Source organism: Musca autumnalis, unplaced genomic scaffold (genome assembly GCF_047663935.1).
Source record: "Musca autumnalis isolate F117 unplaced genomic scaffold, ASM4766393v1 scaffold_4, whole genome shotgun sequence".
Taxonomy (NCBI): Eukaryota; Metazoa; Arthropoda; class Insecta; order Diptera; family Muscidae; genus Musca; species Musca autumnalis.
In genome coordinates this window covers 2,354,014-2,380,068 of record NW_027411977.1, presented here as the reverse complement: position 1 = coordinate 2,380,068, position 26,055 = coordinate 2,354,014, and the positions used below count along the sequence as shown (strand labels likewise).

Below are 26,055 nucleotides of genomic sequence, written 5' to 3'. Positions count from 1 at the left end.
AGTAAAAATTACATAGTGTTGTACAATAATATGAAAATCTGCAATTTTTATTAAATTCGTTACGGTAATCCACCAAATTTTAGAAGGATACATAATATCATCATAATCAGATTCATCTGAATGGACTTTGTTCCATGGTTTTTGTGATACCCTAAATACACAAATTGTGTAATACGGGAGAATTTCCAGTTTTCGTTTGTTTACCTTCTGTTTGCTTAATCAGATTAATTGGAAAGTGTGTTTTTACTCCCGGGCAATGAAGTTTATAACGAAAAATAGAAGAAATGGAAAAATGTCCAACATTTCTTTTCTATCACGGATAATGGAGGTTCCCGGATAATCGATTCACGGATAATAGAGGTTCAACTGAATTTTCTACATTCTCAAAGAATATGTTGAAGTTTTATATCATTGTGTCTACATAAAAATGTGTTCCGCAATAAAATGAAAACCTCGTTGGAAAGCGAACTATTGGGATAAAAAATGTTTCAATCAACAGTGCCACTTTTAAAAATTTCTTTTCTCGACACAGTAAGTATTCGCACTCATCAAAATGGTGCAAAAGACCTGCACACATCTCTTTTCTATGGAAAGCATTTTTTTTGCAGAAAATTAATTTTAGTGTTGTTTTCCTTTTGCGCCTGAGAAAAAAGAAAGAGAGATAGAGTCAGATATGCAGAAATCCATGTCGATGAGAGATGAACGAAAATATCGCACATGTCTCGAGCTTATTTTTTCTATCGATCATGGCTCAGTGATTTTTTCATACTCATAAGTATCTGTGTTGACTGAATATACACACACCGCGACTTCATTGCAATCACGACGTTGGTAAGTGTTGAGTAAACAACACACATATGAAGAAAGACTTTCACTTTTACATAAATAAAAATATAAAAAAAACGTTGCGGTAAAGCCTCCCTCCCGCCCCTCCAATGCAATGGACAAAATATGTGTTTTTTATATTTTATTTTGGCATTAACAATTATGCAATTGTTGGGTCTGAGTACTACAGGCATCTCGGTTCTTTTTATGCCTTTAAAATTTCCGGTGTTTATGTTTTCTTAGTTGTTGAAATTGTCTGTCATGAATATTTTGGCAAAACTTTTAATAAACATTTTCATATGCTGGACATGCCAAAGCACCTAACAACAGCTTTAGGGTCTGATGAAAGAAAGTGAAAACAAACATATTTACAAGTTTATTACTTTACGCATCGTTAGGAATTGATGTTTCAATAAGATTATTGTAATCTTCATAAAATTTTGTAAAATACAATTACTCATGCGACACTGATGAGTGTTGAATGAAAGAATTATTCCAAAGTAAAAAAAACGATGGATGTTCTTCGACCAACAGCTTATTGCTGATACTGTTTCCATTTGTTTACAACATTTTTTTCTATGTCAATAAGACACAAACAACTTCTACTCAGTACTCCGAAATAATCCAAAATATACAGTAAACAGGTAAAAAAGCCTCCGTAACTCAGCACCACCATCAACAGAAATTACGTTCTTGAAAAAGTTCAATGACTTGAGGTGGTTGGTTGTTATGTTATGTTACAGCCCACAAATACAAAGCAAAAAAAAACGAAAAACTAAGCAAATCCCAAAAACCCGCTATCAAAGGCAAAAAAACTAAATCTTAAAAAAATCAAAATAAACAACGCTGTAATTTCAAGTTAACTTGGCATATAGCTTTTGTTTTTGGTTTGCTTTTCTTTATTTGTTGGTCGGCAAGTTTTCTGCGTTTTTTTGTTGTGGCTTTGAATGTTGTTGTTACTTTTCTGTTTGGTTTCTATGGAGTTTGTTTTGCTTGCAATGTGTTTTGATTTTGGTTGGGCTTTACGAAATCATCTTACAAAGCAACAACAACAATAAACACACAATGACAAGTTGAAATGGAAACGTCGAAATAAAGCAACAACGACGACAACAAATACATTTCAACATAATTAAATGGATGTAAGTTGAACTGACACAAGTGGACGGACGTCAAGCAAGACATGTTTGGTGAGCAGGGGGGTACGTACCAAAAAGACCGCTTGGTAGGTGCTTCAAATTTTTTGGCCAACAAGCAGCAAATTTGATATTTTTAGAGCAAGGTGTTTATGTTATGGCTGGCAACTTTAACTTGAAACATGTTACAGTGCGTAGCTTAATTAACAGCACCAACGATTTTCCAATTTGATTTGTAAACCAATCATTGACCAGATTTTCTCTTCTTTGTAATGCAATATCATCACATTTCGGGAAATACATCGAATCTGATATCGTAAATTTTTTGCGATTTTTTTTTTATGTCAAGCATAATGATCCCAGCTATTTGGATGAAAGAATAATAATATTGTGTTCCCGTGCCAAAAATTAGTAACAAATATTTCAGCTTTTTAATCAAGGTAAGTGACTTTGTGCTTCCTGAATTTTAGAATCTCCTGTTCGGAAGGGGCTCTTAAAGGGTGACCCCTGTTGTAAAGCCCAAAAAATTCATTTTTCATTTTTTTCCAAGAAAATTACAAAAAAATTTAGTCGATTTTTTTTTATCTGAAAGATCACATTTTAATCTACTTCTAAGAATTTTGCAGTGCGTTAATGGATATATGTGTATATTTTTGTAGGATTATTTAGAACATAAATATCAAGTCCTTCATCGATCGATTTTTTTTAATATTAGGGCAAAGTCCATTATTTGTGAGATTTTTAATTAATTTAATTAATCGAGCTATATGACCTAAGGAGATTCTATTGAAAAAATTATATCTAGCGACTGTGAATCTCCTTATATAGCCCGATTAAATAAAAATATTAGGTTTTACTGAAATGGTGGACAAACAAGTAAAAAAGTATCAGTCGGCATCTCGCCGACAGAGATATACCATCAGCCTGTTTTGTATATTGAAACAATTTTTCCCAAAAAACGTATGTATTTAGGGGGTTTTTTAAAATTTTGATTAGGATTGAAGATCCGAAGTTTTGGGGAGGAGATACTAAAAGGAATGGATCGACATTGACTATTATGGAAGTAGATCTCCAGCCACTACTTATGGTACCATAGGGGATTTTTACACCCTTCGGGCTGTTTGCTCAAGATGTATGGACTTGCGGCTAAAAAACTTTTTTTGTCGTATTTGAGGCAGCGAATGCAAGTTGCTTCAACAAAAATCAAAGTGATTCGAGAGCAGGTCTTAAAGTGAACATGTATCCGAAATTTTGTGTGGGAGGTACCGGATGGAGTGGACAAATATAGTCCATATTTGAACCTGATCTATATCTGGTAGATATATTAGGATTTGTAAAGTATGGACCAATTCGGCCACTCTCTTCAAGAGTTATCGTACGCACAATTTTTCCGAACATTTTTGAACTTTTGTGGGGGAGGTACCTGGACCGATATGGCTTATTTTCGAACTTAAACTATGCTTGGGCAAAATATTACTAAGGCCAAACTTTGGACCGAATCGGCAGACCTGTTCGAGAGTTATTTTGCCCTCCAACCTCCTCACACGGTGTCATAGGGTTTTTTTTTGCAACTTTCAGGCTATTTTCTCAGGAAGTATGGACTTGCCCCTGATGAAACTTATACCGTCGTATGGAGGGCAGTGAATACAAGTTGCTAAAGCAAAAAATCAAAGCGATTCGAGAGATGGTCCTAATCTGAACTTTTCCAAATTTTTGTGTAGGAGGTACCCGACAGAGTGGACCGATTGAGTCCATATTAAAACCTGATCGAAGTCTGGTACATGCTCCACGATGGGCAAAGTATGGACCAAATCGGTTACCCCCTTCAAGAGTTATCGTGCGCACAAATTTTCCGAACATTTTCGAACTTTTGTGGGGGAGGTACCGCAAGGAGTGAACCGATATACCTCAACTTCGAACTTAAACTAAGTTTGGGCAAAATATTACGAAAGCCAAAATTTGAACCGAATCGGTTCATCCGTTCGAGAGTTATCGTGCGCTCCAGCCAGCCAGACAGACAGACGGACGGACGGACATTGCTCAATCGACTCCAAATTGTCTGAAACACATTTCGTCCAAACATACTTGGGGTCTAAAACCATTATTTCGATGAGGCACATTTTGCCCGTATGAAAGTGTATATACCCTCGTTAGCATAAATGCTGAGGGTATAAAAATATTAAGTTTTACTGAAATGGTGGACAAAAAAGTCAAAATTTCAATTGTGGGACAAAAAAAAAAATTCTAAAATAAAATCGATCTATGAAGCACTAGTTTTTGATGTCCTTGATAAGCCCGCTCACTTATGACAATTGGTTGATTGGTTTTCGAGCTAGAGTTGACACCGATTTCAAAGTTCCATTTTGAGAAAAACTCATTTTATATACAGTGAATCACAGTCAAAAGTATACACTTCAGTTTCTTTCATTAAAACTGCGATTGCTACGAATTGGTTAATGATAGCGATTTCATTCCTTTTTATATTTTTACATTAGTGTCTTCTTAACTTAAATATAATAAAATAAAATTAACGAAATTCAGGTAAATTTAGAAAAAAAATAAAAATGGTTAAACAACATTTTTCATGAAACAAAAACGATTTTTTAGGGTTTCACCCCTTGGTATGACATCCTTTGTTATCCTTTACAGCTTTTAGCCTTTTTGGCAAAGATTTAACTAAGTTTTCGGGGGCAAGATATCGGAATTTTTCCCCATCCTTCCTGCAATGCATTTTCAGGGTTCCTATACTTTAGATGTTACGATTTTTTATATTTGTCTCCAAAATACTCCATAAATTATCTATAGGTTTCAAATCCGGGGATCGGGGAGGTGTTTGAATCACTTTTGTACAGTTACATAGCATCAATTTTGGAAAAAATATGTGATTTTACTCGGGCTCATATATTAATAAAATTGGAATGTTGTCCCAAATCCAAATTATCCTTTCAGAATGTTTAAATTATACTACTTATCCTTCCTTCGATAAAGACACGATTTCCTACACCGGAAGCACTCATACAACTCCATGCCACAACAGAGTCTCCTCTGTGCTTTACTTTTGAAATTGTGTTTTTGGGGTCCAAGGCGGTATTTGCCCTATGGCATACCTTAATTGGTCCATATGACCAAAACAGGTTAAAGTTGTCTTCATTGCTTTCATTGGCAGACTGTTTTGGTCATATGTAGTTATGTAGTTATAAATTTCGGTAAAAACCTACAACTTCTGAAGATTTAATTGAAAAATAATTGAAAAAAAACTCATTATTTTTTGTTTAATAATTCTTGGAAAAGTGCCTAAAAATAACCAACAATTCCTAACAATTGCTCACTTAGCACAATGATTCTTAAATTGAAATAAGCCATTTCAAATGCTTTCTGACGCAGTTATTCAAAACGAAAAATGTGATTTTTTATACTGGCAAAAGATGGACGAGAGTACATTTGTAGGGCCAATAAATGAATTATTTTTGTGACATCACGTGAAGTCTCTTTGGTGGGCGATAAGCTAACTATTTTGATAAGCTAAGAAAAGCGAACAGTTGATACAAAATTCCAGCAACAGCTATTATCTTATCGCGATTAATTGTTAAATTAATTGAAACAATAGGCAAATATAAAAACTGTAAGGTGTTACATATTCTTTCAAAAGGGGTCATAAAATTACATTTTATGGGCAATATAAGAAAAACAAAATCAATTAAAATTCAAGAAAAAAACAAGCAATGGCCTTTAAATTTGTTTTTATTATTTTACACTAGCCCACTAACCTTTGAAGGACAGCGGCCCTATGAAGGTTTTTTTTATTAAAAACTACAACAAACACCTACAAAGTATTCACATTGAAAGCAATGTTTATTCTTCACCTGGTACGTGGACTTATAATTTACTCTTTTTTGTATTTATTTACAAAGAAAAAGGAAAGAAACAACGTATTTCAAACAATTTGAAGGGGTTTTGTGTGTTCTTCATTACCCATTATGACCCTGCACTTGTAATTTCTGAATTTGTGTAAATATTTAAGATTTTCCCAAATCTTATCTGGTGTGATAAGAGAAATTTTACAAGCTGCCCGAAGAAATCCAAAACAATGTTGTTGTCATCGTCATAATTCCCTCAGAGTCTACACGCGTTTCCAGAAGATGATATGTGTGCGGCATGTGTTATTTGTTCACTAACATTTCTTCTTCATTTACTGTTTATTTTTGAGAAAAATTTATTACATTTTTTCCAAAGAAAACACTTTGTTAATTTGTTCTAACACTGTAACGAGAAAACCACAACACAACAGTTGGAAAAATGTTCTTCGGCAGAGAAAGAAGAAATGTACCGATCTAATCTGTGAACGGAATGTTAAGAAGACGAAAAAGGCTGGCTGGCATGATGAACCTTCCCCTTAAGGCAACCATAAATAAATTCGATTTGTGATATTTGAGTGGAGATTTTCCATTTGTGATAATTTCAACACCAAACTACACAATTATTTGTTATTTTTCTTTGAAAGGTTTATTATGCGTCTTTTTACACATTTTCTTTATTTTTATTTTGGGTAAGGAACAAAAATTCTTTTGTTTGAAATTTTTCTATTAGGGTTTTATACTTTACTGTTTTATGGTAGCCTTCTCTTTGGTTTTTAAGTAGAGACATCCATCAATTTCGAGAAGATGATGTGAAAAGATTAGGCTTATCAGTCATTTTTAAATGAATACTGAATGAAATTAAGACATTTTGATGATTAATGTTGGGTAGAAAATGCAAGACAATTATTTTATCTATCTTAATCTGAAGCTCCAATACAGTATTGTATTCAAAATTTAAGTTGTATTACAATCTATGTATCTAAGTTGATCCCGGGTTAATCCGATAGATCTTCGCTGGAACGTCTCCAAATCTTCCAACCCTTCCCCTCTCTTGGTTGATCGAATTCGAACACAACAAAAATGTCCTTTAAATCGTAAGTGTTTTCAATAGCCGGGTTAAGATTTTCTCCTACGGACAGGAGTAATTTACGGCTAAGCAAACAAAATGTTATTTTAAAACGTAAACTTTTTCCAAGTAGCCAAGGGAATTTTCGGAACTTTGGAGACCTATATCTCGGGAAATATACGCAACAAAAGTTATACCTACATCCTTGGAATCGGTATGAAAAGCACTACCTTTGATAAACGTTTCATATTTTTCTGCGGTTGGTCGGTAAAGGAAATATAAGGCAATTTTTGTTTGCCTAGCCGTGTTTTGTTGCATCCGTATTGCACATTTCCGAAGGCCTTTAATTTTCCATAAAATTCCCCTGTACAAACATAGGTATAACGTTGCGATCTGCATAACAAGAACTACGTATGGCAAAAGAAATCAAATCCTACAAGTACTAAAAACGCCAAATGTCATATTTGTATTGAATCTTTTTTTTCAAATAGACAACATTGGTTTCCACAAATACTTGCCACAAATAAACGACGACAAATGAAAGAAAACAAGACCCGTCCCTCATTCGCTCACAATACAAACAGCAACAAATCCATGCCATATACAGCAACACAACAAACGGCAACAATGCAACAAAACGAAGAGAAAACAAATCAAGTTGCCACAATTGGCGAAAGAGAAAATGAAAACAAAACAAGGAGAACGCACCTACCTAACTCGTGGTACTGAGGTATGCGAAGGACAAGCCCAAAAAGGATGAATGAAAAAAAGGAGCGCCCTTTTTCATAAACACACGAACAAACACGAAAGGTAAGCCAAACAGAAAAACAGAAAAAGGAAGAAGGCGCAAAATACAACGAAGCGGGGAAGAAATTCGCAACAAACAAAGGAAGCAAAGGTCAATTTTTTTGATAATCAAGGCGTAGCTGCTTGTTCTGAGCGCTATGTTCTCACAAAACGAAGCGAAGAAGAAGAATCGACAAAAAAACTCACCTTTTTATCAATTTGCGTGGAAATCCTTTAAACAAAAAACTGACTGACGGGGTAACTATTTCCACAAATTTATAATTTTTTCCAGAAAACAAAACTTTCACTTGTATTTGTTTTACTATTTTGTTTGTTTTGTTAATTTTTTTTTCGCTCTCCCTCTCTGGGGTGTTTCTCTGTAATTGGTTTTGTTGGAGTAGTTTACGTTGTTGTCTGATAATTAAACACTTATTTATTTTCTTATTGTTGTTGTTGCAACTATTATTTAGTATTATTTTTGCAGTCGCCGTTTCTTCAAAAATAGTTTCGTGAATATTTTTATTGCCTTTATTTCATTGATGGTTGTTACGAAGAAGGTAGGTACATAGATGTGCAAGTCGATTTTCTTAGGGCTTTTCTTTTTATCTTTGCGCTCTTCTACTGCTGAGACTACCTACTGATTATTTTATTTTTGTTTTGTTATTCGGGCATTTGGAGATATTTTGTATGGTTTCTTTTGGTGGCTAAGGGCTTGTACACACGCTGCGACTTTTGATGCATGCATCACCATTTTTTTAGCGGTGTTGCAAAAAATAGTAGTGATGGAGGGAATGAAAATGTACGAAATGTATGAAATGTAAAATTTCATGACAAATCATTTAATTTATTAATACCATTTAGAATGTTAAAATTATTTAATGTACATCATGGATTTAAAAGAATGTAATAAAAATAAATGGACTAAAATTCCTCCTTTATTTGATAAGTATGTTGTTAGTTTTTTATTGACTTCATAGTTGGAACTGAATTGCTTGTGTTCCAAATGTGTTTTTAAAACATCAAAATGCGAATTGCAGATAAAAGAATTTAATTGTTTGAATCGATTGGATTAATATTGACGCCGTTCGTTGCTCAATTTGTAGCCCAACATTTCGTAAAAATATTTCAATAATTATAGTTGTGTGAACGCCCATATTGTCGGAGTTTTATTACCTGTGTGTCGTAGAATGGAAAATACATTTTTACCTAACAATGTTTTTTTCCAAAAATTTTGTTATTTACATTTGTCGAGAAATATTAACAAATATTTTTACCTGTTTCAATAATTTTGGTTTAACAATTTATACCTACATGCATTCAACAATCATAACATGTATGTAAAATCGTACATGTTTGTTACAAAAATTACACTTCTTACAATATTACGAAAAAATGCAACCCTACAAGTGCGAAAATGGTGATGCATGCATCAAAAGTCGCAGCGTGTGTACAAGGCCTAACACACATTGCACACACCACAAAACATCGTCATCAGAAATCAGAAAAAACAAGAATTCACACAAACACTCGCTCGCACTGCTTAGTACAGTGATTTATTTTGTCGTTGTTATTGTTGTTGCTTGCTTTTGCTTGTCGACACAGTAGTATTTTGTTGATGCTGTTATTGCTTTTATTATTTATTCTATCATTTAGTTACACATGCACAAATCACATACACCGACTAACTAACACACAGGCGAACCTTGTTTTGTGCTCTTCTTTTATTTTGGAAGAAAAGGAAAAAAATCCATCTTTGAATCGATTTTGCAAACACGAAGAAATCAAAAACGAAAAAAAAATACTACTCCACTTGATTTACTTGATTTATTTACAGGATGTGTGAACTTGTTTACGCTTCTTTTATTTCAGTCGATTGTTTTAAGCTTAGACTTGCTGTTTTTTTTGTACTTTGAGAAATTCTGAAATTCTTGAGCTCAGTCAACGACAGACTGCGCCTTTTTTCTTCTTCTTTGCTTCGCTAATATTTTTCCATAGGACACTTTTTACACACAAAACTTCGATTTTGCCACACATACATTCACCTACAATATTTTTTTTTTCTAAACTTCTTTCAACAAATAAATTCTGAAAAACACTGCGATTCACAAGTTGATTTGCATTTCGTTTCATATGCTTGATTATTTTTAAAAATATGAATTCTTATTTGCATCTTGTTGTTGTATTAATTTTATTTAATGGCTCATTCCGTTTTTCCGTCACTGACTAACAGCGTCTTGGCGTTTGGATGTTTTGTCGAATTGTGAGAATTTACTGTTTTGTTTCGTGATTATTTGTTCGTTTTGAACTCTCATTCTCATGGTGAGTGCGGGAGAAAATGTGAGAAAATAGGAGGAGAAAGAGTAAAATTTACTCTTCTTCTTTGCTCAGTACATGAATACGGGCCATTAATAGTGTTGCCAACTACGCAAATACTTTGGAGAATGATTTAGATTTTATTAAAATTGAATTATAATAATTATATATTTAATTAATTAATTGGATAATTTATATATTATTAATTAGTTGCATCATATCATGGGTAATGTGATTTAAATTTAAAAACAAATACAAATCGGGCAAAACAGTCAAATTACTTCACCTTGAAACATCAATATGGCCTGGCAATACTATTGCCTCGATAACAGTGTTATCGATAAGTGGAATAAAATGAAAAAACCCATGGAAGAGAAAAGAGAGGAACATGCAAAGCAAGAGATACGCACAGTGGGTTGGTAGACACCAAAAAGGCGTTTGTATCTTTTGAAATGATTGAAAATATAGACAAAGACATACAATTGTTAATAGTACGTTTACTTACATATATGTAAATGGATTTAGTACATTCACTGGATTTGTAATGTCAATTTCATTGCCTATACGTCAAATAAATCCTCATAAGAAGAGGTAACCCATCACAAAATCTGAGATGTAAACTGAACGTAAGACTAAAGTCTAGTCGAATGCATACCCAGCAAAAAAAATGGAAGTTTTTAATTAATTGCATTTTAATCAAATTAACATGACCTAAGGAGTTTTGAGTTGAAAAGTGGATTCTGCAATGCAATGCGTTTTTACAGCGACGGCTATTTGTCCGTACAATCTGTATGGCAAACGATTTTTAGCACAGCTTTTAAAAGTTATAAGTTTGGCTTTGAAGGCAACCACGTCGTGATAACACCTTCATATGATTTTCGAGGACGTGGGTTCAAATCCCAGACGCGCTCAGCTGGTTTTTTTATTTGAAATTTTGACAGTTAGGGTGAAGATCATTTTGATGTTAATTTTTATTAATTTTCTAGTTGGGGTTGAGCTTACGACCGAAGATTTATAACTTTTATTCCATTTAAATACTGAAAAATGTCACGCACAAACCACTTTTACTTGGTATGATATAAGGAATGAAGTTATCTATCTACTAGCAAAGTGCCCGCTACTTCGTATCAGACTCCAGACGAGTTTTTTTCACGACTCCGGCTCCGAATCCGAGAGTAAAACCCTATACCAATAAAAATGAATAAAATTTGCACAAATTGTTAACTTTTTCCTATATTTTGACCTATATAGGCTAATGTGTTAGTTTTCCTTACATATTCATTAGAAAGGACATTCGTTCGAATACATTCGAACATATCAATATTGTTTCTGCCGAATCTTACATTGAAAAATAGCAAAGATAGAACGTTTTTGTCGGTTTCCCTTTTTTGCACGAGTATATTCTGGACGGAATTCTTCCGCGTGAGAAAATCGTTAAGCTTTCAAAATAAGTGAAAATGAAGGAGCAATACAAATCATAAGGACTACATGCAAAACAATTATAGCCAATTCATGACCAAGTTTCAAACTGGATGTAAGCCAACATTGTAGTGTGCTTAGCCTCAAAAGGAGATCCCCAGTCTTGATTTTTTTCCGAGAAAACTACGTAACTTTTTGGCAGTTTTGTTTTCTACATCTGAAGGAGAAAAATATTACGAAGTTTTGAGGCCGTCTACGAAACGCTGTTTTTATTAAAGCATTGTGGGGTGCCAACTTTAGCTCGAAAACTAATAAACCAATTGTCATATATTTTTGTGGCCGATTTCGAGAAAAACACAGTTTATGCTGCAAACAAAATAAAATAAATTGTTCCCATCCAACGCTCACACTAAGGCAATATTGTTGCGATCGACTTAAAAATTTGACTACCTATTCTATGATATTTATACATTCTACTTTTTTCTGAAATTTATACACATTTTGAACATTGGTGTGGAAATATTTAAGATATAGTGTGTATTCTACCCAGCACGTAGGCAGATGGAAGTTTTCGGGAACTGAAAAATTAGCACACGATGAGATTTCGTGCATGAAAATGTTCTACAAAAATTTTGCTAGGAAAATTTTATGTATGGTCGGTCCATTAGGACAAGAAATCGATATTGCCATGTTTTCACTTCTTTATCACTTTTACCCGATCCTTTCTCATGAAAACTATGATTATATATTTCATTGAATTTCATATGTGATTGTGTAGAAAACTCGGATACACATGAACTATATCTGTTCCTGGCCGACAGATCCGGTTATTTGAATGTCTACATCTAATGCCCTCATTGAGTATATAGAAAGGAAGGTTCCTCACTGAAAACATGTCATCTAAAAATGATGAAACAATATCTCCAAACTGAGATATAAAGCTATTCTCAATTGGGGCTTTCATTCCGAAAAGGAATTTTCCCACCCCTAGATCTTGAATTCCACTTTGTGCCACAGGGTATTCAGTAAGATTTCCCTTAGAGACCACACTGTCTTTAATAGAAGACAAGGATGACTTCTTATAAAAAAACTGGATGAGAATACCAATAGACCTTTGTGAGAAGAGCAGTAAGACTTCTGACGAAAGAGGTTACATGTCCAATCTTAATTCGATTGTCATAGAGCATTACTTTTGTTTGCAAAAATGTAAAGAATCAATTTGATCGACAAAATAGGGATGAATAGACTACACTTCAGAGTATAGTAAATATCCCTTAACTTAGTATAATATACCGTTTGCATATATGTTTTCTTATACATTTCTTTTAAAATAAAAAATGATTTGATAAATGAAATTCTTCTTTGAGCTTGAGGTCATACGTTTTTTATTATTTTTATCTTTTCATAATTCCAATATTTCGCAATTTTTAAAATTGCATCTTCAGGGAAGATCTACAAAAAATAAAAACAATAACCATATTTGTTTCTTAGTGGCTAGTGGTTAGTTATTGTTTTTATTTTTTGTAGATCTTCCCTGAAGATGCAATTTTAAAAATTGCGAAATATTGGAATTATGAAAAGATAAAAATAATAAAAAACGTATGACCTCAAGCTCAAAGAAGAATTTCATTTATCAATTCGTTATAAAGGTCGAATAACTTCAAACAAAATCATTTATAAAAAATGATTTTTAAAAAAATGTTCTTGTTCCAAATTGTATGTTATACTTCTATAACGTGGAAAAAATTTTGCTCGTAGTCGGAGTCGAGTTATTTTTTTCGACTCAGACTCCGACTCCAGCAAAATTGCTCGACTCCGACTCCGAAACCCTACTTCGTATGAGAAAAGGATATAAAAATACGCAATATATAATATGGAAATGGCGAACACTGAAAATGTTATTGCACTAAAACAAATTTTAACCAATATATGTTGTTATTTGAGTACTGTTCGTACCCCTTTAGTTCGATTTTCAAAAAGATCAGCCGTATCTCACCCTTACATATTAACAGCGAGAGCAACGTTGCACACCAATAATCACCCTAAATCCAAAGAATACAGATTCCAGCACTGTCCATACCACGGGTGCCAAATTGGTGGTTTTCCCGCTACTTGTGGTGATTTTTGACGTACAAAAACCACTGTTTAAGCAGGAATGTCAACTGCTTTAAGGTAAAAATCGCTACAGACCTATGGTGCGCATGTGGCTGTAGCGATTTTTACCTCGGAACAGTTGGCATCCCTGGTCCATACACCCAACAACAAAGAGAGTGCCATTAAGTACTCTTCGTACTCATAAGTACGATTTTCCAAAACTAACTCAATCATTCACTTCAACAGTAACATTATTTCAAAAAACTGGATTCCAGCGCTATCGGTGCACTCAAGTCCAAATTGTACCATTTGGTATATTTCGTGTCCATAAACTCCAACCGTAGTCTTACCAAAATCCAGATCTATCCATTCCCCAAATATTTAGTACTTTTGGTACCCATAAGTATGAATTTCCAAAACTTCCACAATCCTAAACTCCACCAGTAATTTCAAATCCACATTTCGAGATTCCAGCTCTATCCGTTCACCCAAATCCCCATTGTACAAAATTTAGTACTTTTAATACACATAAGTACGAAATTCCAAAACTTCCCCAATCCTACACTCCAACAGTAATCTCAATTCCAAATTTCAGGACTCCAGCTCTGTCCGTTCACCCAAATCCCTATTGTATCAAACTTAGTACCATTTAGTACGTTTCGTACAAATAAGTACGAATTTCCAAAACCTCCCCCATATCTCAATCCTACACTTCAACAGTAATCTTAATTCCAAATTTAAGGTTTCCAGCTCTGTACGTTCACCCAAATCCAAACTGTACTAAATTTAGTACCATTTAGTACTTTTCGTACCCATAAGTATGAACTTTCAAAACTACCTCAATCCTACGCTCCACCAGTAATCTCAATTCTAAATTTCGAGATTCCAGCTCTATACGTTCACCCAAATCCAAATTGTACTAAATTTAGTACCATTTAGTACTTTTCTTACACATTATTACGAATTTTCTAAACCATTTCCTTTTAGAAGCACCACTTCCCAACCTGGATTTCCATACCAAATTCCATGATTCTAGCTATATCCGTTCAAAATATATAATTGGTACTACATTTTATAAATTTTAGTACTTTTCGTACACTTAGAGCTTGAATTTCCAAAAACCCTTTAGTACATCTTTCTAACTCTCCATCAGTTACCCTCATTCCAAATTTCAGAATTCCAGTTCTTCCCGTTTGCCTAATACAAAGGGTACCATATTTAGTACCTTTTAGTACTTTTCGTACGCTTCTCGGTCGAATTTCCAAAAACCCAGCCTTAACTCACCCCTACACACCAACAGCAACCTACAGTAAAAGTTTCAACTTTCTAGCTTCAGCTGTTTCGTCTGGGCGATGATATATCAGTGAGTCACTCACTCACTCATCACTAGACATCGGATTTTAGCATGTTTTTTATTTCTTATCCGATTGGACTCAAATTTTGGATCTAGGCGTTTTGAGGGTAAATTTTTCGATATTTGGGGTCATATCAAAAATATGCAAAAAATATGCAAAAAATATGCAAAATATATGCAAAAAATATGCTAAATATGCAAGTGTTTTTTTGACAAAAATCGTCAATTAAATTTGGAAAATCATCAAAAAAGCATTCTTAATTACGTTTTTTGCCGTCTAACATAGTTTTATTGCAGATTATTATGTTATTGAGACTCTCCAGCTATTCCGCCACAGCAATAAATCTAGACTAACAAGACTTAAATCAGTTTTCATAAGGTGAGAAAATGTCAAATATCCCAGCATTCCTATTACAACTTAATTTGCTCCCTCAACAAATGTAGATAGATAATGGAAAATTTTCAAAAACTCAATCAGAAATGTCATATGGTGATAGTTTCCAATCGGCCAACATTGTCTAGCAGAAAAACAAAAGAGCTAGAGTTAGTCATCGCTATTTATACCCTACACCACCTTGTGGTAAGTGGTATTATGTCTTTGTACATTAGTTTGTAACATGCTAAAGGAAACGAGATAAACCCATAGTTCCTTTTGGGGATATACATAGAATCACTTTCTGAGTCGATTTACGCATGTCCGTCTGTCTGCCCGTCTGTTCATGTATTTTTGTAAACAAAGTACAGGTCGCATTTATTGTCCGATTCGCATGAAAATTGGGGAAGATAGTTTTTTTGGCCGAAGGACGAACGCTATTTATTTTGGTAAAAATCGGTTCAGATTTGGATATAACCCCCATATATATCTTCGCCCGATTTAAGGCATTTGGTGCACGAAACACGCTATATATGTCTGATTTCAACAAAATTTGGAATGTACGACGGAATTTAGTCTAGAAATAAGTGTGCCAAATTATATCGAAATCGGTTCAGATTTGGATATAGCACCCATATATATTTTCGACCGGTATGAGGTATTTGATGCACGAAACACGCTATATATGTCCAATTTTGATGAAATTTCGACTATGTGACGGAATTTGGTCTACAAATAAATGTGAAAAATTATATCGAAATCTGTTCTGATTTGGATTTAGCTCCCATATATATATTTTACATATTCACAGTGGTGTAGGGTATTATATAGTCGGCCCCGCCCGACTTTGATCCTTTCCTAACTGGTTTTGTTTAGATAAAATCGCAATTTTTTCTAGTTTTTGGAAAAAGGGTTCGTTTTTTAGCACAAAATGGGAAAAAGTACTAAAGTACTATTTACGATTCCAGGTTCTGGAATATAACTATAAATCCACATATTAGATTTGAATATATTTTATTGTGTTCAGTCCTTTATTCAGTATATACAGACATAAATTGGCAATTTTTGTTCTTTGTGGTCAACAATTCTTTGGAAAAATGCTCTAACTGCCGCTTTAATATTGATGACATGGTTTTAGTTTAATACACTAAAAATACACAATTTTATAAATCGATCTATATTGTACGCATACAACCGCTTAATGCAGAATTGGAAAATGTTCACTCCTCGGCGAAAAGTAATGCATTATTGTTATACCCATCCACGATGAATAATAAGCAAAATGAAGAACGCCCAATGATTAGTGCAAAATTACATCACTTAGAAAAACCACACAATAGAGTGGTAGTGGTAAAATAAGTCAAAGACCTTGGAATTGTCTTTAAAATGGCAAAACCACTCACATATTTCTGCTAGAAAAGTATTTGGAATGCTAGAAAAATATAGTTCATTCATTCCTGCTACAGGAAAACAATTTTGATAACACAGTCGAAAGGTCATAACCCTTTTGTATACACAATTGTTTAACTTATACCTGTCCGTGTACTCGATAATTTGTACTAATTATTACCAATGCTTCGAATTTTGACAGTTGTTTAATGGAGAAGTTGGTGGAAAAATTGTTTCAGCAACATTTAGTAAAAATTATCGAGTACAAGGACAAACCTTTCGTGACACATTAGTCTTGTTGTATAGGATATAAATAAATATATTAAGAAAAATATTCGCCGCAATATTGTCATTAAAGTTGTCCAATGCACTATACACCCAAAAGGCAAAGATTTCAAGGAATATTAATTTACAAAACGATGAAATTCCACATCTGTCTGGTTACATCCTGATGTAAACTTTAAAAACGCCATATTTCTAGCACTACTTTCACAATCTGATTGGGTTTTTCTGGAACAAATACGGGCAATGCCAACAAATGTCCGGATTGTCGAGTAGAAAATCTCACTATTTTTTACAAGTAGAGCACTTTCATTTAAGTGTTCAGTATTAGCAATTACAATTTAAAAAATATTAATATATAACTTCCAAGAGTGATTTAATCATATAAAATAATTTATTTTCCTTAATCCGAACAATTTGATAATTCGGACACCGCCGAAACCGTGGTGTAGGGATTATCGCGAATGTACTGTATATATGGGAGCAATATCCAAATCTGAATCGATTCTTACCAAAATAGGGATCGCCCTAGGGCCAAAAAATACACAATTTTTATGCGAAGTGGTCTATAAATGTGACCTGTGCTTTGTTTTCAAAAAGACATGGCGAGATGGATAAGATGCAGATCATCAAAAGGAACTGTGGGTCTATTTCGTTTCATTTTGCATGTTGCAAACTCATTTACTAAGACATAATACCCTTAGGGTACTAAAATATGGTTATCAGTGCAATCATGAATAAAAATTCCGTGCAGAATTTGTTTCCTTTCCCCAATTTCACAATTTTTTATTTCCGCATTTATGCCCAAAAAGAGAATATTTTTGTCGATTCGACTAGAATACGCCATAATAAAGCGAATCTAGTAGTTTTTAACTTTTAACAAATATATTGATTTTAAAAGAATTTCACTTTTTAAAATTATTTTTCGTGTGGAAAATTCAGAGGGAAATATTCATGATGGAACCGTAAATATTTTTTATATGTTTTTAATAAAATATGCAAGATTTTATGTAATATTCAATATTTTCTTAGTCTTAATTTCTAGCTAATTTGTTATTCTGTCATTCAAATTTGGCCGAGCAGAAACTATCAACATATTTAGATACGTACAATTTGACATTTCTGATTGAGTTTTTGAACAAATTTGTATTAGAAAGCAACTTATGTTGTAATAAGAAGGCTGGGTTATAGGAAATTTTCTAAGTCTTTCAGTCCAGATTTATTGCTGTGGCGGAATAATAATTATTAACATGATAATCTGCTAAGAAATTGCCGTTTAACGGCAATAAACTTAATTTAGAACACTTTTTGATGACTTTCCAAATTTAATTTGATGATTTTTGTCAAAAAATTTACTTGCATATTTTGCATATTTTTTGCATATTTTTTGCATATATTGCATATTTTTGCATATTTTGCATATTTTGCATATTTTTTGCATATTTTGTGCATATGCAAAATATGCAAATATGCAAAAAAATAAAAAATATGAGCCTGTCATTGCATTCAGTTTTCTTCAAAACGAATTTTGGTCCAATCAGAATTTTCGTATCTTTATTAATAAAAAATATGCAAATATGCAAAATCCGATGTCTACTCATCACTAAGCTCTTTTATATATAGACTAGCAAAGTTCCCGCTACTTCGTATGCGGAAAGGATATAAAAAACAACTAAACAATATATAATATGGAAATGGCGAACACTGAAAATTTTATTGTACTTATACCAATTTTAATCAATATTTATTGTTATTTTAGTACTGTTCGTACCGCTTCAGTTCGATTTTCAAAAAATTACAGATTCCAGAACTGTCCCTACACCTAACAACAAATTGAGTGTCATTAAGTACTCTTCGTACCCATAAGTACGATTTTCCAAAACTCCCCCAACACATCACTTCACCAGTAAACTTAATTCCAAAAAACAGGATTCCAGCGCTATCAGTGCATTCAAGTTGTACCATTTGGTATACTTCGTGCCCATAAGTACGAATTTCAAAAAACTACCTCCATGTCTCAATCCTACACTCCAACCGTAGTCTTACTAAATTCCATGATTCCAGCTCTATCCGTTCCCCAAATATCCAAATTTAATACCATTTAGTACTTTTCGTACCCATAAGTACGAATTTCCAAAATTACCTTAATCCTATACTCCAACAGTAATCTCAATTCCAAATTTAAGGATTCCAGTCTATTCGTTCACCCAAATCCAAATTTTTGTACCATTTAGTACTTTTCATACACATAAGTAAGAATTTCCAAAACTTCCCCAATCCTACCCTTTAACAGTAATCTCAATTCCAAATTTCAGGATTTCATTCGAACAAGTTATTATTTTTTAAGTCTGAAAAACCCCACAAAAAAACTTAAAATATTTTTGAAAATTATGAGAAATTCAATAGTTTTTTGTTTGGGTTTTCAGACTTAAACCACTATAACTTTGCCATTTCTTAACCGATTTAAACAAATAATAACTTGTTCTAAAGATATTATTCATCCCTTTAAAAGGAAGAAGGATCACTAGAAATACGTTGTGAAAAAAGAAGATATGCCCGTTTAAATTTGAAAATGTAAGAAACCCAGATTTTCACTACTTTTACCGTTATAAAAAAATAAAATGAAGTGACCCAAACGAACTAAAGGCATTTTCGTTATCCATGGATCCCAACACGATAGAATTTTGCATAAGAACGCTTGAATTTATTTCTGGTCAACTTTTGAAACACAGTGCCATTATTCTCAAGGCCAAAACCGCCTGAAGAAGCATCCCAAAGCTTTTGCGATGTATTAGGGAGTTCTTAATTACTATCTTGCCTACAATTTTTGTCTTTGTGTTGGATTGAAAATATCAATGGTTTGGCCGTTATATGCCAAAATGTCAAAAAAACATGGATAAAAAACTTAAAGTCAAAATCTGGAGGCTCGATTTTCACGGTAGACCTACGGTCTAGTGGACTTTTTTGCTAAGTTCAATCCCAGGAATCAGAAACGCGAAGGGCCTATTAAGGTTTTCAAATCGCCCCGGCCTGATGTACTGTATCTGCAACGTTTCCGGAATGGTATATCCTTGTCGCCTTAAAATCTATACCCAAAAACGCAGATGAAAAGAGATTTAATAAATACCCAGCAAAATGTTTGCCTCCAAATCATATATACGAGTTATTTGGAACTGCATCAAATTATGCATATTCACTCATGATTTTAAAAGAGCGTGACTACTGAAAGATGCACTCCATTAGCACTACATTCTAAATAACCCTTTGGCATTGCATTTCAACTAACCCTTCGGCACTGCATTTTAACTATCCCTTTGGAATCGCATTTAACTAACCCTCTTGGGGTAGAATAGAATGCAGTCCAATTTGCATCTAAAGCACGTGTGCAGTACAAAGCTGCAATAAAAATGCAAGCCATTGCAAAATATCCCAGAATAAATAACAAGAATTTATTATCTGTGTAAAACAAAAATATTACGAACTTTATTACATTAACACAAATTATGAAATTTCTTCATTAAATTCAATCGCAACTGTTGTTGTTGTAACAGTGTTTTGTATTATATGTTTGTATATTCTTTCTTCTGCTTATTCTGGCTCTGGGTCAATCTCCAGTTCCATGAACGTTGCTGCTTCGATGGTATGCAACCACAGATCCACTAGAGTAAGATGAACAGGTTTGGCGGGGCAGTTGAAAAGGTGCCGTGTGTTGTACGGGCCTGTGCCGCATGTTGGGCAGATGTTTTGCACAGTCCTGTCGATCCTTGCCCAATAGTAATTTCGATGGCTGCACCATCCCGAGCGTAGTTGAGCCAAAACTACTCTGCTTTTCGTGGCAGCTGACGCTTTTCAGATGCGATGGATGGGGGATGTTCTCCGAGGACCACATTCAAACTGTAGCTGCTTATGGCATCTGCAACTGCGGCAGTGTGAATGCTATTCAAACGTGCTTGACATGATTGTTGTTCTAGAGGTTCTCTCTTGTAACAGTGGACATTTTCTTCTCGATCATGAAGATTCTCCTTGATCTGCCTGAATGGTCGCGGCCTATCCACCATATGGTGATTGGGATGGCTCTAACGGTAACACCCGAACAGATACTGCAACAAAAGCTTGTGATTGTGTCGCTGCACTGGAAGAATATTTGCTTCCTCATGTAGATGGTCCATTGGAGTCATGAGGAGGTACCCATTACATATGTTTGTGCATATCGCAACTTATTTCCTCTGCTCTCCATTAAATTCAAGCTGTATTGTTCTTGCTTCATATCCTAACTAGGCGCGTACACCAGACAATTTGTGTTCAAATACAACTCTGATTTACTAACACATACATACATTTATCGGCTGTCTCCTAGCTGTCCATTAAGGCGTACATAAGCTGCCTCGCCTGGTTACCTTGCTTGCTTCTGATAAAAGAATAAAAAAAGAAAAGGGCAACCCAGTCCGAAATTAGCTCGGCCTCCTTTATTCTTTTATTTTTATTATGTCAAAAATGAAGCAGGAAAGCAAGGCAACCAGGCAAGGCAGCTTGTGTACGCAGGCCTTTATTTTTTCACAGACAGTAGGGTTAACAAATATTTTTATAGGGTTGTACAAACTGACTTATGTACTTGTTTGGGACCTCTAACAACTGCTAATAAAATGTAACGAACGGAGTGCTTTTTTCACGACTTCGTTTTAACTGCATCCGGATGCAGTTAAAATCTGAGAAATGGATGTCAATCATTGGATTACATCCGAATGCGATTAAAACGTAAGGAATTGGAGTGCAATTTTCACGACTCTGATTGAACTGCATCCGGATGGAGTTAAAATGTAAGAAATAGATCTCATTCGCCGCATCGGAAAGCGCATAAAATGTGAGGAATGGAGTGCCTTTTTCACGACTCCGTTAGAACTGAATCAAAACATGCCGTGAAAGAACTAGTCTACATTGCACTACTTTCAATTAATGTTGCTGGGATATCATATCTAAGATTTCCAAACCTAAGGTATCGTATTTTTGTCACCCAACTAAACACTTTAAATAAGGAAACAATTTGCTACGCAAACTAAAAAACAATGCCCTGACAAATGATCTAACGGAAATCCTCAATAAAAATAACAAAGAATTCAATTCAATTTGCATGGCTCCCATATAGTAGTCGTCGTCTCCATCATTTCGGGATATGTGTGAATTAGAAGAAAATGATCGTCCAAAGAAATTCTTTACAAATTTCCATGCGGGAAACTAACAATTAACATTCATACAAACCAGCACTCGGTCACTCATAATTTGCACCACAACAGACAGACAGACCATACAAAAAGCACTAAGTTGGCTTGACTGACCGTTGTCGGAGGACGGCCAAACAAATCACTTTCGTGACTATTATGGGGCAATTTAAATTCCGATGTGTGCTGCCTCATTGCTTTTTATGAATATTGTGTGATGTGAAGCTTGGCGTGGATGATCCATTTCTTGTATTTTTTCTTCTTTTTCCCAATCTTTTGTCGGTAACTTATGTACTTAATTTATAATCCAAATAAATGTCTTCTTCGCCCATAGCATGGAAAGCAATTTTATTAAAGCGCACAATCATCATGGACCATGTTGGAAATTAAAGAGAAATTAGAATCGACATTAGAGTGATCGACAGTCAGTTAATGGAATTCTATTAATTTTTTTTTTTTTTGAAACCTACAATCAGTTTTGTTGTTCGATTTTGACAAATTTCCATGTGAGTTGTTTTGAGTTGAATGAGTTCACGGTGCGTACAATATTAACCGCTGCATTTAACTTACTTAACAAGTTTCGATATGTTTCAGTATGCAGAGCGATACGAAAAAATAAACATATGGGATACAAACTAAGGGTCCATAAATCATAAAATACTAAAGAAAGATCTTTATATCCTTTACAACTATGTTATAAGATGTTTTGTGTCTCAAAAATGTATAAAACCTGGGCATAATGGCCTTACCCCTATCATATAACACACCAACATGAATGTTTCGAGGATCTGCGTCGATTTAGGCATTTTTGTCAATCGTTTAGTGAAGATCGCATTTCCGATGGTATAATGCCTTTTCACTATTGTGTAATGTTTAAGGACCGAAATCGGCAAACATTTGTTTATTCCCAGCAAACATACTCATTACAAATTGACCTACTTTCTAATTATTTTAACAAGGGCATGTCATAGGGAGTAAGTACTTATTTTTGGCCACTAAAAAGTAGATAAATAAGTAGGTAAATAAGTAGTTACTACTTGAAGTAACCAGAGAGTGACTACTGATTTATCTACTTTTTTGTGACCAAAAAATAAGTACTTACTCCCTATGGCATGCCCTTGTTAAAATAATTAGAAAGTAGGTCAATTTGTAATGAGTGTTTTTGCTGGGTTCTTTGACTAATAGGTGGCCGACTGTTGCAATTATCGCTATAGGCGCCAACCCATCTCAATTTTTATCCAATAAAAAAGACCAATACTAAAGAAGAACATCTGAGATTTGAATCAGTACCAAATGTGAAGTGGCCAAGTATAAAGGACATAGCTTAATAGTACCTGAAATATTTTCCTGAACCTGAAATAGATTCTTACAGGTTCTGGAACAGAGCATTTATTGTGATGATAAGTATATCTACTTCTATTCTATTCGTATCCATCAAAAACCCCTGATAATGAAAGTTAACCGCTATAATTCAATACATAATATGTAGATTGATATTTGTGGTGAAATATCGAAGTTATTGCAAAAGCGTAAATCATTCCAATTTTAATATATTGAATTGTTGTTGGTGTATGTGACCACAGTCAGAAAATGTGAAGTATATGACATACTTTGGTTGCATATGTATAATACTCTAGTTCAACACAATGAAATTTTTGAATTTGAGCATAAGAAAGGAGAAAGGGAACTCCTTCGACTCCGCTCTCTTCCAAAAACTCCTGAAAATTTTAAGTATTACGCTTCAGACATACTTTTATCGAAAACGTAATAATATACCAGCCAAAAGTGATGCACGGTGTGCCTTAACTAATTTTAAATGAAAGGTGGTTACAACCGGGAAGTTTTTGCAGATTCTGAAACTACAATGTTCATAGATTCTGAAACTACAATGTTCATAGATGAGAAAAATTAAAAAAAAAAACGAAAAAAATCGCCGGTAGGATTTTAAAATAAATGGCGGTGAAAGTTCAAATTTTTAGGGCTTTATTATGTTTACACGATTTTGCTCGGAAACTGCAAGCACTATCGAAATGGGATTAGAGCAAATCTTATAGCAGTGAAAATTCTCTACAAGATTGATCTTAATGTTAATTTCGTAGGTTTTACCATTTTTGAGATATAGATGTTCAAATTGGGACAATTTAACGAGTAAAAAAAGAGCAGTCGGCTTTTCCGACAGAGATATATCCTCATCCAGTGTGAATTGAAATTTTCATATATTGACAATATCAAATCTACTACCAGCTACGCAAATTTTGTGGCCCTTTTTGGAAGAGCAGGCCTTAAACTGTATTTTTCCGAAATGTTGTGTGGGAGTTACCCGAAGGAGTTGAAATATATAGTTCATATTCAAACCTGATCTATGTATGTTTCGTAGAAATATTACGATGTGCAAAGTACACGGTGCACCTTAACTAATTTTAAATGGAGGGTGCTTACACCTGGGAAGTTTTTGCGGATTCTAAAACTACAATGTTCATAGATGAGAAAAATCAAAAAACGAAAAAAAATCGCCGGAGGGATTTTCAAATTTTTAGGCCTTTATTATGTTTTCACTATTTTGCTGGAAACAGTAAGCCCTATTGAAATGGGATTAGAGCAAATCTTATAGCAGTGTCTCAGAATCCGCTAAAATGCCTTCGACAGTTATTATGGGTACCTTTTTAGTGAAAAGTTTCGAACTTTTGGGAGGGGGGAAGGTACCTAAAGGAGTGGACCGATATGACTCATCTTCGAGATTAAACTAAGTTCGGACAGGATATTACGATGATCGTGCGCTCCAACCAATATGGAAAACTTGTACCGTCAAAGCGATTCGAGAGCAGGTCTTAAACTAAACTTTTCCGAAATTTTGTATGGGAGGTACCCGAAGGAGTGGACAGATTGAGTCCATATTGGAACGTCATCTATGCCTGGTACAAAGTCTACGATGTGCAACTTATGGTCAAAATCGGTAACTCCCTTCTAGAGTTATCGTGCGCACAAATTTTACGAATATTTTCGAACTTTTGTGGGGGAAGTACCGGAAGGAGTGGACCGATATAACTCATCATCGAACTTAAACTAAGTTTGGACAAAATATTACGAAAGCCAAATTTTGGACCGACTCGGTTGATCCGTTCGAGAGTTATCGTGCGCAGCAGCCAGACAGACAGACGGACGGTGATGGCTAAATCGACTTCCACACAGAATTTCGTCCAAACATACTTGGGGGTCTAAAACCATTATTTCGATTCAAAGTGTATATACCCTCGTTAGCATAAATGCTGAGGGTATAATAAGGTGACTTGTCTGTAGTGTGATTCTCTAAAGGCCTGGGTACATAAGCTACTTCGCCTCGTTGCCTTGCTTTCCTGCTTAATTTCTGACATAATAAAAATAAAAGAATAAAGAAGGCCGAGCAAATTTCGAATTGCGTTGCCCTTTTCTTTTTTATTCTTTTATCAGAAGTAAGCAAGGTAAGCAGGCAAGGCAGCTTATGTACGCAGGCCTTAACTCATTTTTGGTTACCGACAAAATCGGTAAAATTAAAATGATTATAATTTCGGTAATTGACGAAATTTGTCGGTGAGTTAGTAGAGCAGGGCAATCTAGTTGCTAGTTCACTGTACTAGTTCCAAAACGTATGAGTAACGTCATAAAATCTAACGTCTGATATTAAGTATATATACACAGATCATTCATACAAATGATGTGGACCATTGGAACTGCGTAGTGAACTAGTTCAAATCTATGAGTTAGCAACCAAACTAAAGTTGTTGTTAAGTTCTACGCATAGCAAATGTGTTGTCAACTTTTTTTAGTGTATTTGTGTAATTTTGCGTTTTAATTTTTGTCGGTGACCAGAAAATGTGTTACAGAATTCCAATACCGAATCATATTTTATTTTTTGGATTAAAATTATGTAGGAAAGTTTTCGAGATGATGAAAATTAATGAATACGTG

At 34.3% G+C, this 26,055-nt stretch overlaps 1 protein-coding gene and 1 long non-coding RNA gene across 12 annotated transcripts in view; one reads left to right on the top strand and one right to left on the bottom strand.

The window, feature by feature from the left end:
- fwd (phosphatidylinositol 4-kinase beta fwd) overlaps nt 1-9,945 on the bottom strand; it is a 158,371-nt gene extending 148,426 nt beyond the window's left edge. For 2 of the 11 annotated variants that reach the window (XM_073987331.1, XM_073987328.1), the window contains exons 1-2: nt 9,717-9,932; nt 7,878-8,307 (exon numbers count right to left, since the gene is read on the bottom strand). The gene's annotated coding sequence lies outside the window, so the exon portion shown is untranslated. Of the gene's footprint in view, nt 1-7,877; nt 8,375-9,126 lie in introns of all 11 variants that reach the window. The other 9 variants (XM_073987320.1, XM_073987327.1, XM_073987321.1 and 6 more) reach the window with 9 other exon arrangements.
- The window catches only part of LOC141404086 (uncharacterized), a 128,605-nt gene that overhangs the window by 8,436 nt on the left and 94,114 nt on the right, over nt 1-26,055 (top strand). The window lies entirely within an intron of this gene.